This window comes from Anastrepha obliqua, chromosome 1 (genome assembly GCF_027943255.1).
Source record: "Anastrepha obliqua isolate idAnaObli1 chromosome 1, idAnaObli1_1.0, whole genome shotgun sequence".
NCBI lineage: Eukaryota > Metazoa > Arthropoda > Insecta > Diptera > Tephritidae > Anastrepha > Anastrepha obliqua.
This window is the reverse complement of record NC_072892.1, coordinates 72,010,777-72,018,281: the sequence shown is the minus strand read 5'-3', so window position 1 is coordinate 72,018,281 and position 7,505 is coordinate 72,010,777.

Below are 7,505 nucleotides of genomic sequence, written 5' to 3'. Positions count from 1 at the left end.
TTTACTTTATTCTCACTTCTCCTACCTCCACTGCCACTCTCTCACTCTCTCACTCTCAGTGCACCTCCATATGAATAATTGTATATGTGTATGAAGAAACGCTATAAAAGCGACAATCGACGTCTGATTTTAATTGAATTTGAATTTTTAATTGATATGACAAGGAGAAGTCGAGTTCAGCGCGAAGAGCCATGGAAAGTCTGCAAAGCAGCTGGTCAATCAGTTTGTTTTGGTTGTTGTTGTCATTTTGATTGCCGTTGTTGTCAATTTTACAGTTTCTATTTCCACAACTCGTATGCGTGTTGCAGACATCATTGTACATTGCGGCAATTATAAATTGGCAATAACATAAATTTTGGTAATATGAGCTGATGTGAGTTGATTTGGATGCTCGTTAACTACGTAAATTTTTAATTGTGTTTTTACGGCCATTTTTTTTTATTAAAAATACATAAATACCTATTCTGTTTGACACTTGACAGGTGATTGGCTTGCAATCAATGGGCATAGTGAGAGTTTACAAATTGACAAGTTTGAAATATGGAAATTTAGGTTTTTTCCGAACATATTTTGATAAGTTTTAAAATTGAATTGAAGAGAATTGGGCTTTATTAAACGCAAAATAGTCCAATGAAGTGCAGATGTATCTCAGACAATCAGCTCAGTTGGCGCCATATAAATCTTGGCGCTTATAATAAATATTGTATATGAATATCTACATATCGATATAAAAGAAAGAGCGTGAACTCTCTGAGGAAGATAACACACAAGAAGCTAAAATGGTGACCAAAGGTGATCCAAGATAAGACTTAATCTCTATAAAAGTTATACACGATTAGGCAGAATTCTTCCAAAAAAAAGGGCTACATACATCTTAGGTTAGATTAGCTGAACTTTGCTGTTCAACATTGATTTACATAGGCTAGAGCCGGTCCTTAATCCTGAACATGCAAAATTCGCTTCATGTATCAATATCTAGAGATGCTTTCCATTTCAATTCAACCGGGCTATTCGGGTCATGTTCTTCGATTTCGATGTAACTCAAATATGTTGCTCTCTGGTCAAAATAATGAGACACGTATTTTTTTGTTCGCCCGAAAAAATTTTTTTTCAAACTGTATCGGCAATTTTGTTTTTCGGCTCAAAATCGATTGTTTTTTAAATTTATTTTTTTAAATGCTCATAACTTAGTCAAAAATGAACCGATTTTAACAATTTTGGGTTCAAAATGATCGTCATTACTTACACGAGCGATTTCATGTAGAAACAGTTACAAAAAAGTAGTTGAAAATTTTTTATTTTACTCAAAAATTCATTATTCAAAAACAACTCATTTTAGCTACTGGGCATTCAGCTTAATTGAAGTTTGAGGTGTCCTCTTGATTTGGAAAAAGTTATAAAAAAAAAATATACACTTCTTGAAATATTGAATTTCGAAAAAATTTCAATCTTTTTTGTTTTTGCTAAATAAAAAATTTTTAACTACTTTTTTGCAATTGTTTCTACACGAAGTCGCTCGTGTAAGTAATTACGATCATTTTGAACCCAGAATTATTAAAATTGGTTCATTTTTGACTAAGTTATGGTCATTTAAAAAAAAATTTTTCTTATATAATTAAAAAAAATCGAGTTTGAGCCGAAAAACAAAATTGCCGATAACTCTTGAAAAAAAATTTTTTCGGGCGAACAAAAAAATACGTATCTCATTATTTTGACCAGAGAGCAACATATTTGAGTTACATCGAAATCGAAGAACATGACCCGAATAGCCCGGTTGAATTGAAATGAAAAGCATCTAGGACAACCAAAAGTGAGCCGTCGAAACTCTACATACAAAGAACAACAGAAAAACAGACGAGAGTTGATAGACAAAAGTGAAGTTTATAAGTATGTAGTAGGTAGGTCGGGGGTGTCTTCTCAAAAAAATGCTTATATGCCATTAACAATTTTCTTTAAATTTATTTTCAAAAGGAGTTTTTACGTCGCCTCAATTTCACTTCCGTCCAGTATCGCCTTTTTCAAATTTTCGCGTCAACCTGTCACATCTCTTTTATATTCGTACAACAGATTCAGGAAATTAGTGTGGTATTGGTTTCTTTGCTTTCTCCGGTAATGGTAGACGTAATCTTGGGCATCGACTTTTCTACGTTGAACTTTTTTGGTGGTCTCTTTGCAATTTTTATACACCTATTCGGTCTTCAACCGTTTCTGAAGTGGTGGAAAATACATGACCATGTTTTTCAGCAGGAAGTGAGTTACATTGATATTCTGAAAAAGTTCTTTTTTTAAATACACTTTATTTTCTATTCTGTCTATATAATTATAATTCATAAAAGACCTTCTACAAATATTTGAATCATTTAAAAAGTGACATTGATTTAAGTATCAAAGTGAAATATTCTTTCTTTTAAACAAATTTAATATGTTATAGGTAGCTCTTAGATGAGCTGGATCCGTGTTTTCCTTTTTGCTGAAAAATACGGGCAATAGCTACATGACAGTAAAGGCTAGTTCATTTGACTGTGATTGAAGACACCAAGCTCCTCTTTTATCCACTTTTCTTTTCTGGTTAAATATTTTATTTCTTCTTTTATCAATGGAAGTTTTGGGTCCCGATGAATTTGTGCATTCGTCACGAACCACAGAGCGTTTACCAAGGTTCGAAGCGTCTTGGACTGATGCTATGTCCCACAGTTGGATTTTGATTGTTGCCATTTGAGACCCCAGCTTTATTTGGTTGGGGATTGGAGAATTCATTTTCGAAATTTGCATAGAACAGTCGTTGGCTTACAAATCGTATTTAGGAGCAATTAAGCATTAACTGGTAATTTGTTTATTATTTTAAAGAGTAGACTTCGGTGCCGCACCCGGTTGAAAGCTTGTGATATGTTCACGAAAACAGCTGAAACAAATTTGTTTTTAGTCGATCGCTATTTGTATTTTTTCGACGAGTCTATGGACTTGCTTAATTGTCGAATGCTCTTTCTTGAAATCGAACTGATGTTTCAGATTTTTGTGTTTTTTAACCCAACGGTTTTCCTTCACCGCAGTACGCATGAGGCACGAGTTCCTAAGCGTAGAGATCTAAAACACATAAAATTAATCAACTGAATAAAAAGTTAGTTAGTTCCTCATTGAGAGAGATTATTATTGTTCTCTTGACGGCAAACAGCAAGTCCGATAAACATTTCAAAGCTGCGGGAATGGGAGTTAATATCTTGACAGAAGAATAATTTAAAAAAAATAGGTGAAAAGTAACGTCCGACAGAAGAAATGAGCTAGAAACTCACCCTGTGAGCAGTTTGACTATAAATATTGTTCCCAACATTTTTTTAGAACTACCGAGAGCAAAAACGAAGGACTTAAATATTTTTTGTTTGCATAAATAAAAAATAAAAAATAAATTAGATCTATTATCATTATCGTGTAAATTCCAAAGACTTACCTACAATTTTCAAAAATATCTTTTTTGCTTAATTAAAAACATCTAAGTAATAAGGGAAAATCTGATTACTTGATGACAACGTTGAGCGGGACTGCAAAGAGCTTTTTCTCTTCTTATGCGTTCTTCTCGAAACTACATTTTTCAAAAGGATTTTCAGTCAACTGATCTATTGTTACGCATCTTAAAATGGTACACATATTCTCAAATTCATTCTATGCAGGGTAGGTTAGGTTAGGTTAGGTTAAATGGCTGCCCTAGCTAAGGGCTCGAATATTATTAAGAAATTCGTCCGTTGTGGTACCATACATGGGAGAGGAGAAAGGAGATAGGAAGGAAGAAGGAGCCTTGGGATTAGATACGATGATGACCATACATTTTACGACGGCGCCGACGGGGGCTGATTTGCGTTCGTAGTTAGCCGTAATAAGCTACTAATGAACTTCACCAAATTTATGATATTATATTTAGTAGCGAAAAAGTGAGAGCCCAGATATCTAAGTCTTTGCCAGACGAGAGCACGGCAGCTGAGAAGATGGTGTTGAGATGATTCCACCTCGTCCTCCAGACAGTTTCTGCAGAACGGACTTGAGGCAATCCCAAGTCTCACGGCGTGAACACCTAACGGACAATGTCCGGTAAGGATGCCCACCAAATTTGAGAGCTGGGACTTTGTTAGCCTTAGGAGTTCCCTTGAGCGTCCCCGATCTACCCCTGGCCAGAACGATCTCGCGACCTTGCACGTTTGCGCACTAGCCCAGCGCTCGCTGAGTTGACTCGAGGCCCATCTTTCCAGGAGCAGACCACAGGTTCTCAGGGGAACCCCAATTCTCTCATTTCGCGACGAAACCGTCTCCAAAGTTCCCTGTCTAGCCAGCTCATCAGCCCAGCAGTTTCCCTCTATGCCGCTGTGCCCGGGAACCCAAATGAGCCTGATGATGAAGTATTCGAATGCAATCGAGAGAGAAGCCAGACATTCCCCGACAAATCTCGAACGCACAAACAGCGAGCCCAAGGCCCTAATTGCCGATTGGCTATCGGAGTAAATATTTACTTCCTTAACGGTAATTACCGAATTAAGCAACCAGTCCACCGCTTCCTTAATTGCGGATACCTCCGCTTGGAAAACACTACAGTGGTCCGGGAGCCTAAATTTAAGTTTGATGGGAGGCTCCTTACAGAATACTCCCCCACCAACCCTTCCGTCCATCTTCGAGCCATCCGTGAACATGTTTGCCATGCCTTGCCGCCGAATGTTGCACCCCGCCCACTCATCCCTTGAGGGGATGTGAGTAGAAAAAGGTCCGCTCGGACCTAGCGTGGGTGTACAGTGGTCCAGCACCATAGGGATGAACTCAAAGTTTTTAAGAATGCTAGAGTGTCCGTAACTTAAGTCTAGCCTATGGCCCGAACACCATAATCTGATTGCGGCGCGTGCAGCGGTAGTTTTTCCTACAATGTCCACGCCACATTCAGTATAGCGTTAAGCGCTAGAGTAGGAGTGGTACGGAGAGCCCCACTGATTCCAATGAGGGCAGACCTTTGTACCCTCTCCAGCTTCTAAACTGATACCATCCTTTCTAGCGAGTTCCACCAGACAAGGACTCAGTATAGCAAGATTGCTTTTATAATCGTGTTATAAAGCCAAAAAGTGACTTTAGGCGAGAGGCCCCATCTTTTGCCGATAGCGCCCCTGCAAGGCGACTGTTGTCTTTCTGATTCTCTCCTCAATGTTTGGCTTCCATGTAAGACCTCTGTCAAGGATGAGTCCCCAGTACTTCACCTTGTCAGAGAGCAAAAACGGAGCGCCCGATACTGAGGGGAGAAACACTCTTGGTATTTTGCATTTCCTCGTAAATAAGACGAGCTCTGTCTTCAGAGGATTTATCGATAGGCCGCAATTTGCGGTCCAATTTATAACTAGATTCAGATAACCCTGCATCAGTTCCATCAGAGTATCTAGATCTATGCAGGGTAACGTAGAATTCTTTTGATTGGCTTTTTAAAAAACATAGTATACCTTTTTGTAATTTTTTCAACCCACGTTTTTCGAAAAAAAATTAAGTTTCTTGGAAAAATCGCTCTCGCACAGCCATTAGCATTTCATTACTTTTTAATTAATGGTTTTTGACTGCCAACTAGTTGATGATTATAAAAGACTAAAAATCCTACAGTTGCAATAAATAATAGTTTATAAATAATAAAGAATAAATGATAAATAAAAATAAATTAAAAACAAATAAAAAAGTTTTTTTTGTGGATGAGGGAGTTTCAAATGCCTAATGCATCATCAAAGCTGTCGTCGCAGCAATAGTATGACTGGAGACTAAAAACTCACCCTCGTTTGGAACCGTCGCCCACCCCGGTGTTCCATCTTCCTCATTAACAAAGGTCTATGCCTATGTGCCTGCGCCCAGGTCCCGCTTTTTTATACGGAGAATTTTTTCTGCGAAACTACTGATGATCTGCTTATAATTTGTCGATTACATTTTCCGTAGTTATGTGACCGACTACATTCTCCAGAGGACGACGTTCTTTTTCCCTACGCATGCATTGGAAGAATGTGAAAAGAAAGAATAAAAAAGAATAAATAATAAATGATAAATAATAATTTATAAATAGTAAATAAAAAATGATAAATTATAAACAGTAAATATAAATAAAATAAAAATAAATATTAAATTATGAATAAGATATAATAAAATAATAATAATGTAAAATTAAAAAAAATATATGTATAGTTTCCAGAAAATAGTTTCTCTTAAATAATGGGTATTTACAAGTGCTTATATTGAATTGTTACTCTAGAACTTCAAAAAATATAATTATGCGAACGGCGTATAATGTATGTATGCATAAGTTGCTATAATTATGTTACATCTAAGTAAGTAATCTGCCACAAGACATAATTAAACGATTGGCTGTATGCAAGTTAGCAACAACTCACTGTAGCGTGAATTATTAATGGGGCAATAAAATTCAATGTTATACAAAATTATTTAGTTAGCGTTGTTGTTGTTTTAGCCTTCGTACATGTCTTATAGTAGTTGGCCGAAATTAAATTTCTTAATTTTACATACAACAACAGCGTACTAACAAACGATATACACACACACTCGCACACTTGACTCAACGTACGCCAGCATTTCTTCATTCAAATGAGGCAGTTTAATGGCCAAAAGCAACCACCAACAAATAAACGGCCAACTTAGCTGTGAGTGAGCCACCCGCACGAGCTGTTGCTGTTATTTTTGCTACTGTTAGCTCGCTTGGTTGGACGACAGCATGTCAGACACGACCTCGCCACAGGACTCTGTTGCGATATTTAAGATTTTTATCATTTTAACTATTTTACTATGTACAAATTTTCAACGAAGTGTCGTTGTTGCTGTTGTTGTTATTGTTATTACTAATATAATGTTTATATTCGCTTGCAGCTGTTGACTTTGTTTTAAGATGATTTTCGCGGTTGGCTATTGTTGGTGGCAGCTACTTAGGTTCAATTTTAGTTTTTTGGGCAGGTTTCCCTTAAATGTGGAGTTTCTAGCGCACATATACATACACGTAGGTGAGTGCATAGATAAGTACAGTGTCTGTCCAAAACATTATAAACGATAAGAAAATATTACAAACTAAAACTAACAGAAGTATTGGGTGAATATTAGGAAGCTGAGCGTTATTTGTTCCTTTTGTCAATGAAAACAAGTATTTAATTATAAATTATGGCTAAAGGCGGAATTAATTTTAAAAATATATAAGAAAATACTTTTAATATTTTCCAAATATGTTCATTTTATTAGAGACAGTAATCCTTCCTCCAAAATACTTTCTCGGCAACCCCTGTAGTAGCCTATCCTATCAATCCTAATTTCACTAAGGTTTCTGCCTCTATCTCACGAATTCCTGGACGAATGTTCGTCTTAGGGACCCGGACAGTTTCTGGATTATATGCGTAATATCGGTCGAATCGCGTAAATCGATCCACTTCGTATTGCTGAGAGTGAAACTGTTAGTGTCAAAATGTGGTGTGATTTTAAATGCTGATGGCATATTCGTTATATTT